This window comes from Thermobia domestica, chromosome 9, assembly GCF_964235325.1.
Source record: "Thermobia domestica chromosome 9, izTheDome1.hap1.1, whole genome shotgun sequence".
Lineage (NCBI taxonomy): Eukaryota > Metazoa > Arthropoda > Insecta > Zygentoma > Lepismatidae > Thermobia > Thermobia domestica.
This window is the reverse complement of record NC_137462.1, coordinates 150,903,603-150,917,101: the sequence shown is the minus strand read 5'-3', so window position 1 is coordinate 150,917,101 and position 13,499 is coordinate 150,903,603.

The following is a 13,499-nucleotide window of genomic DNA, read 5'->3' as shown; positions in this document are numbered from 1 at the left end:
AGACATGCCATTTCTTCGTTATAACATTCAATCATAACCTATAGCCAGATGGAGGAATCCCATTTAAAAAAAAATCTACAGTGTTATTTTTAATGTTAACATAATTTGTTGAAAATTTCGTATATTTATAATATTTATTCAATCTTTCCAAGTTTTGCCTACGTCACTTAGTCGTGTTGTGATTTGACTAGTTTATATGTGGGCGTAGGGATACTAATGATCTAATTTGTTACCCATTGAAATGCATATACATAGTATTTATGAAAATTTTGCTAAATTGTGTAAGTTTATATATTTTTACTATTATCTATCTATTAAAATGCTACAATAGTAACGAAAGTGCCTGAGCTCCAACCTATAGCCTTTGATTTACGGTTATTTGTGATTTCACGTTTTAACAGAAACAAATATTTAAACTATGTGTACTTTAAATAAATTATTTAAGTAGACTTTTTTCATATAAAAATTTTTTTTAAAATTATTGTTCAAAGTCTTTGTATTTTAATAAGCCTTTTCCAAAATCAATGCAAATGAATTGTGCTGCCATCTTTGGAGTTCTTTTAAACTATACATTTGTGGGCGTTTATATATATTTTTGGTCAATCCTTTGACAATGAGACTCGGAAACTACAGGCTCTAGAAAAATGACGTTTTCACTGATCGATTGCAAATTTTGTGTAGATTGTTCTGTTCTAATTGAATATTTAAAAAAAAAAACATGGCAGTTATTTCTTTATTACATTTTTACGGGTACACTGGAAGTGTTGAAATTAAAAAAGAAAAAACTAAAGCATCATATCCTACACATTATACATTTCAACACCACAATTGTATACAGGGGTTGCATACCTTTCAGGCGTTTGTTTCATGGGCAAATGATAATGAAAAACGAAGGATAACCATTTCCCCACTTTAACAGTAAGTTGAATCTTTATTGTTTGGAATGTTTTGCCCAATGAATACTATATATTATCACTGACATTATAATTAATTGTGTATGTTGTAGCAGTCCATAGAATGCTACATTGAGTGTAATGTATTTGCTTATTACATACTGCATGCAAGAATAAAGACAACACTGATCATGAATTAAAAATTCCTATCGGAAGTAGTCTCAAATCTTTTAAACGGTGCTTGAAAAAGTAATCGAAAATATCTCCCCTTTATGACATCTCTTGCCAATTTTTATCAAGACGTCTTTCACTTGTGACTGTAAGGGGACATGCACAGCTTATATGTGAATGAGACACATGCTTATATGTGAATGATGCGCTGTGTCGAGGGCGCAGGTTCAGCTAGTCTATATATTAAAATGCTAGGTTTAAATGTTTGTCTCTAATCATTTCGACAATGAGCTCTCGAAAATCACAAGTGCTAGAGACGTGCCGTTTACACTGGTCGATTCTAAATTTTGTGTAGGTTGTGCAGTTCTAATTGAAAAAAAAAAAAAAAAACATGACCATTATTTCTTTATTACATTTTTAGGAGTACACTAAAAGTGTTGAAATTTTTAACATCATATCCTGCGAGTTTTACATTCTAACACCACATAGTTGTATATATGGATTGTATATCGCTCCGACATTTGCCTCATTGCCAAATAATGAAAAACAAAGGAGGAACATTTCTGCAGTCTAAGATGAATCTATTGTTTGGAGTATTTTGTCCAATGAACACATCACAGACCTCGTAATTATAATTATTTGTGTGTGTGTAATGTATTTGCTTATTACATACTGCATGCAAGAAGAAAGAAAACACTGATCATACATGGATTAGAAACTCCAACCAGTAATAGGCTCAAATCTTGTAAACGGTGCGAGATATTGAAAAAAATAATCGAAGCTATCTCCCCTTTATGGTGCCCCTTGCCTAAAGACTTCTTTCACTTGTATCTGTAGAGGGACATGTACAGATATTGTGAAGAATGACAAGGAGATTCATGCTCATTTGTGAGAGAGCGCAGGTTCAGCTAGTAGTATTCTAAAATATTTGATTTCTTTAATAGAGATACAAGTGAAAATTATTCATCCAAAAAATGGAGCTATTATTAATAATAGACGGATTATTTCAATAGTTAGCTAAGATAATTTCTTTGAATTTTTAAAGTTATTTCCTAAGAATTCGTCAGTGTAATTCCCATTATGAGATTTTTTCAAAGTTAGTAATAGCAATAGGTTTTCAAACGTTCAAAGACGAACGTGGAGTATATCTTCTGAATTAAATTTTGACAGGTTTATGATAAGTCAGATTACCTGTTGTTAAAGAATAATATTTTTTTTAATTTAAATAAAATTTTGTTTTCAGCATTTGTGAGGATATTTCTAATAGCTGCTAAAATGGCGCACCAATTTAAATAAATTATTACACATTATTATTATCATCAATAGATATTGTAAGGATCCCCACATCACAACATAGCACATGTTTATGGATGACATGTGCTAACGTTTATAAAGATACGAAGATCAACAGGATGGGAACCGAAAGAGGACAAGCCACCAGAAGAGGGCCTATAGAAGACAAACCAAAGAAGACGGAGGTAACAGTTGACCACTGAACGCCTACCTATAACGGCTCTGGAGGTCGCACTGGACTAAGGGACTACCTATCCTAAAATCTTTGGAAGCTGTCTTGAAGCGAAAGGGATTCCTAAACACAAACCATACCTCACGAGGCTGCCGTGAGCCGAGGAGATCTCCTAGGACCTAACCTGAAGTCACTACAAGACACCCTGGTGGCTGCCATAAGTGAAGGGGTTCCCGTATGAAACATTACTTCCTTCACCTTTTGTAATAAGGAAGATTTCATCAAACTTTGTAGACACAAAGACTATTTTGTATTTTTATAAAATAAAAAAGGTGAAGGGCTAGATTCCCGGACTGTCATTGTCTCTACCTACACAAATTATTGCATGGTGGAGGCGCCGGGTACCCATATTGATGCCGAGCTTAGTGCGGACGTCTAGTCAACGTGGACAACTGGACAAAAAGACTCCCAACCTCAAATCATCCAATGATTCCGGCCCCTCCAAGTAGCTGGATTAGAAGAGCACGCCACGACATTTTAAACAGTAAATTGTAAGTGCGAGTGGATATTAGATTATCAGACGAATACAAGCCGTAACATTGGACATTCTTTAGGTTAAGCCAATGATTACGAAGTGATATTAATCACTGTATGCAAACCGAATACGTTGCTATTGTAACGAACTATGTAAGAAGACATTTTGGTTAGTATAATCAGTGTTCGAAGTTACTTTTATGCATCCTAAGTGCAGATATGTACGATGTGTTGCTTTGAATAGAGATTCATGACAGCAGTCAGTGCAAAGAATGTCTCAATTATGATGATAGAGTGTAAAATATACACAAAACATATTTACTCGAGTCAGTAAATTCCCATGGAAAAAAGCACTTCTCTCTAGCTACTCGCACATGAAATTTGCAGATATTTTCACACATTAACCAAAAGCTTCCAAGGTAGTCTTTGAAAAATGTAATGATATAAATAAGTCATCCTTTTTGTTTTCTTTTTATCCTTTATATATGACCTCGTGTGCTGTTTATCATAGCAGACAGGATAATATACGTTCCAAGCGGTAGAAACATAACAATTTCACAGAGCGTTCTGCATCGCACGAGGTTAGGAACTGAACTAACAGAAATGGATGAAAGCCATCTCATCTCATCTACGTTCACTGCATCACGTCCTGGGGAAAACAACCATGCTGATACTTGTTCCAATGGCTTTGAAAGCGAGTCATTAAACTTAATACCGTATATAATTCACTTCGGTGTTGTCTATCAGAATCTTTACTAAAGGCAAGGCGTGCTAAGGCAAGACGATGTATGGTAGTAGAGAAAGTTGGAAGTAGATTTTGCGAGAGTGAAAATTCTGGCGTAACTATCAATATTTCACAAGAGCAGCTAAACATAGACAAATTGCGTGTGAATATTTGTGTGTGTATAGGTGTATATGTGCTTTTCTTTAAACTCAAGGAACTAGGTACTACACAGCAAAGTGTTCCCTTGGGAACTGTGGATGGAATCGCTTTCAGACGTCGCTCGTATGTTTAGGATCAGGAGACAACAACAAAATGTATGATGAGAATTTCATAATTCAAAACAAGCTTCTATCTTCTGTTCAAGAGAACACGAACACAACAAACATTGGAGAGTTGCAGATGCTCTATTGTTCATTGTTACAATTCTGTCTATTGTCCCCGGAAATGACAGAGAGAGAGAGAGAGATAGAGAGAGAGAGGAAGAGAGAGAGAGAGAGGGGGGATGAAGAACAGTAGAAATACACTCCATTACATCATCCAAAAGATACACACACACACACGAAGGAGAATCTACATTTGCTTCAATTTGAACTTTTGGTTATTAATGTCAATTGTGCACCGTTTGTTGAAGAAAACAAAAGGCAAACACACCTATACATCACACACACACACACACACACACACACACACACACATATATATATATATATATATATATATATATATATATATATATATATATATATATATATATATATATATACAAACTATTTCTGCCTCAATTTCTTTGAGGCGTAGGAATAGGAAAGAAAAATTACATAAAGAGGTGTACCAACGTTATTACAAGAGGGAGAGAGAAAGAAAGAAAAAGAATAAGTATTGTTCTAAATTGTGATTAGTTAAAACATATTTTTAAGAATTAAAATAATTTCAGTAGACTAAATCAGGTATATTCGTTTATTAATACTTCTATATTTATGGTATAATTTCAAATTCTTTGTCATAAGGTATCAGAAGCCTCATTGGTACAGTAGAATCCCTTTGTGGCTATACAGGTAGTGTACGAGACTCCGGTGTGGAAGACTTGGGTTCGGATCCTGGTGGGACTTTACATGGTTCGGATTCCACTTTGTTGTAGTGTAACGACCTGATTTCGTTAGTTTCTTTTCATATATATATATATATATATATATATATATATATATATATATATATAATATTATTCGTTAATATTATCCAATATTATAACCTGAGTTAGTTTTAATGTGATTTCGCTTTATAATTTTGTAATATTGCATAATTTTCAGAATGTTTCTAATGTGCCTACAATTTCTCTGTCTGCATTACATAATAGGAATTGAATCTTTAATGCAGTAATGCGGAAATTATACTGAAAAACGGAAAAGAAACGCAATTTAATGATTAATTGACGTTTCTGTTATTGAACATCACAGCTGGTCTTTAATTGGAACACATCACATCACATTAGGTATGGGACTCACTGTTTATAACATATGGGTTTAACACTACTCCAAGATTCTTATAAACTTTAGTCCTCAATATTCCGAATATCACCCACTGCTTTCAGTCTTAGTCTCATTTCTTCATTTTACCTCATTAAACAGTTATTTCTTCCTTTTTAGTATATTTTATAAAAGCAGTCTCCAAAGAGTGTTTTAAACCAAGCTTTATCCCGTAACTCAAAGTAAAAATTTTCCCTCTTCTCTTCAAGTAAATTACAATTCAGAATAGGATATCCTACAAGGAGTAATACTGGAATTGATAGATGAAAGTAGTGTGTAAATAGTAGTAATAGTTGTAAGAACACTCATATTTATAATGAGGATCAGGGAAATCTACGTGTGAAGATGGATTAGAGTTTAGCGTACTGTTCAGCACCGAGGCTATATGAGACGTGACCTATAGTTTAACGTGTGATCCAAACCACATGAGCTCTTGCTGGGAATCGAACTCAGACCTCCCGCGCTCGCTACAGGATGCGTACGCTAGGTATATAGCTACGAGAAAACTGTTCCCGCGAATAAGGTATGTGAAAGAGGGAAGACAGTTTTGGTCGTTTAAAAAAAATGTACGATGACCCTTGTTTCTAATTAAAGTTTAAATGCCTCTTTTCAGTACCGACGGTAGAAAAGACGTGGACTAACAATTTGAGATTCACACCACCATAGTAAGTTCAATGCTCTCCCAACGGAAATCAAACCTGGGACACCGAAGGTTCATGCGCTAGCAACTAGACCAGTGGGGAGATCTGGTATGAATAAGAAATATAAATGATATTCATGTGAAAAATGATGAATATAAACAAGATAATTACAATGTGTTAAACGTAATAAACTCTACTAGAGACAATAATGAGAATCATGCGATTTCATATAGTTTTACCTGTATTATAGGCAAGCAGCATTTCTTTGCTACTGTGTATGGTGCATAGAAGCCAGAGTACCTTATAAATTTTAAACAGGATATGGATACCACAATTGCTCGTGAAGGTGTTAACGAGCTCGGCTGAAGCAACTGCTCTAGGTGTCTATTACCCCCCCCCCCCAAAAAAAAAAATCAGAATTCAAAAATATGCTTTAATTCTAGTTATCGTGGGTAATAACAAGTGGATGAACGGATTAATTGTAGAGTCTTATAAGTCGCATTGCATAATCCTAATAATTGTGAACAGAATAAGGAACAAACGTAAAGGTATAGAAAATTAACACAGCTCTTTTAATTAAAAAATGTACTGATCCCTGAATAAAGTGAAAATCAACATTTTGACGGTAAATATTTGCAACTAACGTCAAGCTCCCCTGTGATAGTACGAGTTTGTTCCGCTTCTGTTTACCACTAAAGAGTCTCCCACAACCTGCAACACAACTGTCGTTCAAAACGATACACAGTCACAGTGAGGAGTGTTTTATAGCGAAATGTTGGTTTTCGGTGCTTGATTAATAGAAACCACACAGCTGCCAGAAAAGCAACGAAAACAAAGAGAGAACAAAAAACAACGTAATGCTCATAGCATGGCTTTGGGGACTTGAAGGAATTGTCTCTAACTGTTGAATTTGGCTGGTGAACCCTTACTATAACCTTCCTCCTACTGCTGTTTTTTTGGAGGCGAGCACTGGTGTTTTGATATTCCGTGAGCTGTCTCCAGTGTCGGGTAATTAGTTAACGTACAGCTCATCTCTCGTCCCTGTTCCTTTGCGTCTCCCAAGAGCCCCTCAGCCGAGAATATTGTGAAACTTGGCGGAACCAAACAAAAGCGGAATTAACTGCTGGGGCTGGACTGGCTGGCACAAGCAATAAATGGAAACGCGGAATAAGAGAGAGAGAAAGAGTCTTCTCGACGAAGGAGGCTGACTCAAGTTTGTTTCGTGTGATAAAATAGCTTTAGACTTCTACTGCAACAGACACTGCGCATACGGATGCAAATTATGCCAACAAACCAAAACTATAAACCGGGATGGAAATTAGCCAAAAGCTCAGTCTACTGGGCCCTCCTCGTTCTTTCATATGTTCCTTCGTCTTCTTCTTCTGTGTGGTGTAGGGGCGTTTTAAGTGAAGAAAATAGGGGGAAAGAGAAAGAGAGAATAAAGAAAAAATAAAAAAGACGATCCTGTTTCATTAAATTAAACGTAGATGTGGGTTGGTTTGGATATTTCAGAAATAGAGACTTCTTTCTTTACCTTTTTGCAAAACCGTGCTCATGTTGGACGGTATAAGGAAGAGAAAACTTACTGCTTTCCTCAAGAGGAACACAACTGAGTTCTATCAGCAATATTTGTGCATTATATTTATTAGTAAATTTGAATTTTTCCAATCTATTTATATATACACACACACAAACGAAACCACATAGGGGAATATGCGATCTGACTTTCGGTTGGCGTTCTAATTGAACGAAAATTTCTGATTGTTGATACGGAAAACTGATTGAAGTGAAATCAGAATCATTACTCAGATTTTTTTAAAATCCTAGATATAATACTGGTCTCGAACTCAGGATCATACGGCATGTTTGTATGCCACTATTCCATGAAGAGGTACCTACTTTTTCCTTGTTATTATCAATCTTGAACCCAAAACTCAAATCAACACGACAGAGGATACCTATTAGTACTTACTTTCTCTCCGTTGTTTCCGGGGCAAGTTAAGCCAAAATTATTTTACTTGTTGTTTGGGGCCTAATGTTCTTTCTCAACACTGATGTTAGATAAGAGGATCTACAATCTTAATATATACAGGGTATTTCAAAACAACATCGACAACGTTTGAGAGGTGATTCCTGACAGCAAGATAAAATAAAAAAGTATAGACTAACCTGGGTGCAGAAATCCGTCATTTCGGAGTTATAGGTTGTTGAAAGCATGAACAAAAAATGAATTTTAAAGAGTCATAGCTCCAAAACTATGGGATCCGCCGTAGTCGGGTCAAGATTTCAGTTAGAAACTAGTATGTGCACTATCCAAATTTCCATGTTTCAGAATCCTGCGGTACTTCCGCTACAATTTTTATAGAGGTAGTTGGTGAGTACTTCTAATTATATACCCTAGCCAAATTCCCTCTATAAAGATTGTAGCGAAAGTACCGCAAATTCTGATACATATATTTTTGAATAGCGAACATATTAGTTCCTAAGTGAAGTCTTGATCCGACTACGGTAGGTCCCATAGTATTGGAGCTATGGGCCTTTTAAAGTTCATTTTTCATGTTTCCGGCAGCCTATAGCTCCGCAGTGACAGATTTCTGCATCCAGATTGGTCTGTACATTTTGTCTTAGTGTATGGAATAACCTTCCAAACGTTGTCGGTGTTGTTTTGAAACACCCTGTATAAAAGAACATGTATGTGTGTAATCAGATTTCCGCACAGGGAAGTCATCTACCCAAGTCAGGGAAGATCTAACCAATATATAATCGCGTTCAAAGTCTGTTTTTTCCGACTTCCGACTCGAGAAGGGATTGGAGAGTAGTCACACGTTCTGAAGGTTCAAAATGTATAAAGTATCCCAGGAGCCCTTCAAGTTAGACAGCCCAAACTACTTTACTGCCTTGAAGGTTGCATACTATTCAGCTTAAAGTAAACTCTGAATCATATTTACTTGCACTCAAACCAAACTCTAATCTATTCCATGAATTAAAAAAAAAAAAAAAAAAAAAAAAAAAAAAACATCCTTTTAACTGCATTAGAGACAAAGATATAATTTATTTTCCCGTATGGTGGCGGCAATATTTTTTTTTATTTGGTAACTTATTTTTTATGAGTGTCACTAATTATATTGTTATTTTTATTTCCAGAGTACAATGAGTGCTGGCCGATGGTCCCCTCATCCGGGTGCCCTGGGTACCTGAGGCGAGGCGATGCACTTCCTCTGGGGGAAGGTGGTGCTTGTGCTGGTGGCTGTGGTGGCAGTACTTCAGGTGGTGCATCTCATTCTGCTCAGCCGCCTCGAGGCCAGGCACCACCGACGGGAATCTGAAGCCGAAACCGCCAACGGAAAGGACGGAACTAAGGTAAGTACCGGACAACGTTTTCTTAAATTTAGTATCGCATCGCAGTTTGCTGCACCAAATTATACAATTTTACGATGCAAATGAAAATAGCATTGACGCATCTATGTTCATTAATTTATTATCGATATGAGATATTTTCTACAAGAAGGGTTCTCTTGATAGAAAGACTCTCTTTTGATCTCATGTGTAGTGATAAATTTCTATTCGAAAACTCTCGGCTTTTCCCTTTAGTGTTCCTTGGGTTCTCAATAATTTATACCATATCACTTAAAAACTGGCAATAGAATTGACACACAAAGAGACCATGTACACTTTGACATTTTATAGCATATGGAAATAAGCACCTTAGTGGACTTTCGAAATGCAAGATCAGCTCACTTTTTCAAATGAGGTAACTAGCGAACACACGGGCTTGAGCAATACTCCATTTTCTGTCGTTTTCTTCTTTCTCTTGTTTCAAACTCTGGAGTCAATATTTCATATAAATGACATACCTAGTTCATAGCATTGATCCAGAAATATTTTTCTACGTCCTTTTTAATTTTCTTTGAGTTTGCAAATAAAAAATAAATAAATAAATAAATAAAAATAGTGTTCGAGTTACAATTTTAAGGAAATGATAAAACAAACTTGATCTCAGCATCATCATTTGGCTACAATATAAGTTAAGCAATTAATACTTGCATGAAATTAAGTTATTGTTTTCTTGTCATAATATATGTATGTAATATAGGTTTACTTCATTGGCTACTGTTAGGTCGTCCAAAATTAGTTAATGCCAAGGTATTTACTTTAATTAACTTCTTAAACTAATAGGCTTTACAAATGAATTACTATACCACTTTCTTTTCCGTCTATCTTTACTTCACTTATACCACTACATCTCCTAAACAAGAACCTTCCTGTATTCTGGAAACCATTCCAGTAATGTAAGCCACACCTGGCTATACAATACACTTAAAATAACAATAGCCACACTAGGCTATAATACCTCTTGAAAATACAAACAACTTCAGCCAAATCTGGCTCATTTCAGTCATCAACTAAATACACATATAAACAATCACCTAGTAACTCTTTTAATTTTTTTAAACCATTGTTCTAATCTTAATTATGTTCTTCTTTTGTTTATACAATCTATCCACTAACTTCTAACACTTTCACTCCCAACATCTTCCTGGGTATCACCTAAAAATGAACTACACCAAGTGACTCCCAACAGCTACGTAATGCCAATTCCCCATTTCTTGATAAATATTACAGATAGAACACTTAATAATAAAAATCTCCGTGTGAACACATTCAAAACCAGATGTCATTTTAAGCTGTCCATAGAATGACACTATTACTACTTTATTATATATTCATTCATTGATTACTTTATTTATTACTTTATTCATGAAATAATAAACATTTTTTACAATAAATACATGATAATACATATGTATGTATTATCACTTGTATTTATTGTAAAAAAATGTTTATTTCTTCAGGTCTACGAATAACAATAAAATAAATAATTTTAATTTCCATTGCTTCGGTAAGGCGACACAAAATTTATGAATTTTTATGCAAATTTTTAAAACTTTCACAAATTAAAGAAACTACTTTTACCGGAATACACATTTATATTTAAGTGTCTAGAGGAACTGTTTTAGGAGGGATTTAGCTACGATTCAGGTTTGAAGAACAAAATGAAGAGTAATTTTTGTAAAAGTTTAATTAAGAGAGGGCAGCAATTTCCATTAAGATATGCTTATTTGAGGTTTTTGGATGCAAGAAATTGATTTAGATGGTGGTACTTATTTTAAATTGATACAATATAAGGTCGACAATTGAAGAGGTCAGATGTAACCTAAACGATATCCAAAGTTTCTTTTCTTTTCTTTTCTTTTCTTTTCTTTTCTTTTCTTTTCTTTTCTTTTCTTTTCTTTTCTTTTCTTTTCTTTTCTTTTCTTTTCTTTTTTTAGGTAACATCTAAAACTACTTGGCTGTTACGATTAAAAATAACCATAACCATTATAATTGTGACGTCTCCTTTAATTTGGATCAGTAATACAACTCAAGGGTCTATCTGTAAGCCGCTCACTTAAAGTGGTCTACAACTCGATCCATGAAATTACTTCAAATCGCCTGTCGTGTCTGATATCCACTGATGTCGACAAGCATTCCTTATAAACAATCTGTTCATTTAATACCCATAGGGCAGGCATGTGACCAGGATTTCGTAATGGGGGGGGGGAGGGGTCATGGTATGAAATATTGTGATTATTACACCAGGAGTCGATCAATCAAAACTATTTTACTGGTGACATATATTGGTTTCTTGGGACAATAAAATGAGGATTTGATAGTAAATATTTTAATAACAAACTATGAAGAAATCTTGGATAAAAGTGTATATATATATATATTGTAAAAGATTTTACAGTATCTACGTTCCTTCCTCTGTTGATTCAAATATAACAATTTTCCTTTCATTTTGACCTCAACTATTATAAAAAGTACATGTCCACTAATGTCATTTGTAGTTCATAGGATTAGCATGAAGCTAGATGGCATTCTGAATGCTCCGTTGCAATAATATCAATTTTTAAATGAACTCCCCCCCCCCGGTTTCCTCCACACAAAGCTCCTCATAAGAAAGAGTAACCAAACGCTTTTTTATTTTTAACGCTGATTCTTCTTTTTCTCGTTTCATTCTGTTTCATCCTATATTTTTTTTTATTTCTTGTTTCGTAGGGAGGGGGTCTGGAACTTATTGCCTATATAAGGTATCATTTAAAGTCGTAGATGTAAGTCCAAATCAACTGTACAAGTATTTTCGTAATCCTTACAGCATAGACCATTGACCCACACCATTTCGCCTCCAAGAGAGCTGGAGAAATCGCACTACCGGCACTGGCTTCATTAATGCTGCCATTTTTTCGTAACCACAACTACGAAGAAAATACCCACGATCTCGTTACCTTGCCATTTTTCTGCTCACTTCAAAACCAAAGGTGTAGGTAATCTGTTCTATACTACAATGTGGGAGTCTGTTATCTGTTATATTCAAACTATGTCATAATACTCTAATTATGCATTTTGTTTTAAATTGTGATTCAATTTGAAATTAAATCACAGTGTTTCACAATTAGCAGGAAGTTGTAATAGACGAATGAGAGTGTATTATGTTTTCCAATATAATAAAATGGAATGTTGCTAACCTAAATGTAATTTATATCTACGTAATTCATTCCTTGATTTTGTTAGAGAATAATGAGCAGGGACGGCATTAAGGGTGGGCAGGGGTGGGCGACCGCCCACCTGATGAATTACCTCGCCCACCCATCCGCCCACCCCAACAGAAGTAGAATAATGAAGGTGACATCCTGTACTTCATAAGCAATAGATATTACTTTCGAATGTAATGTAAAAGGTTCTAGGACTCTGTTTAACTCTGCAATGAACAATGATTTTAAGACAGATACTTGTAGTAATACCTAGGTATAATGATGCCAAAAGTCGTCATTACTGAATTAAAGTTTAACACACACACACAATCGTGTTATTGAAACGCCGGTGTTTGTATGTGCTGCGCTGTGTTCCGGATTCGATTCCCAGTGGGAACACAAGTGATTTGGATCCCACTTTAGGTCCCGTTCTTAGGACGTTATAATCGTTCCATGGAAGGCTATGGCAAGCCATCATGAGTTCACTTTGCCGGGGACCTTCGGGCAGGACACTACATCATCATAATGATCTTCCACTAATCGGTCATCGTGTCCTTTGTATATTACTGAGGTGTCGTCAGTGATACTACACTGAAATGACGGCTTTTAATGTACTGCCTTCTTATGGTATTCAATATATAGTATTATTTATGGCATTAAGTATCTTCTGAACCACTAACAAAATATTTTTACCCGTTTATCTTAGGTTGCAGCTTGCGTGGTTATGAAAAAACGTTTAGGGCAGTTATTCTAACACTTTCTGAGATAAGTAATGAAAATCGCAGTCGCTCTTCTGAAGCAAAACGTCTATTGAGTGACGTTAATTTTCAGTTTTTGTTCCAACTCACTTGTTTACACTTTTTCTTGGAAAGTTGAAAAGATTGTCAGATTATCTACAAAATAAGTAGAGCACACTGGCTGATGCTGTTCTAGTTACGAAGGGTGTAGTGGATTATTTTACTGATATTCGAAA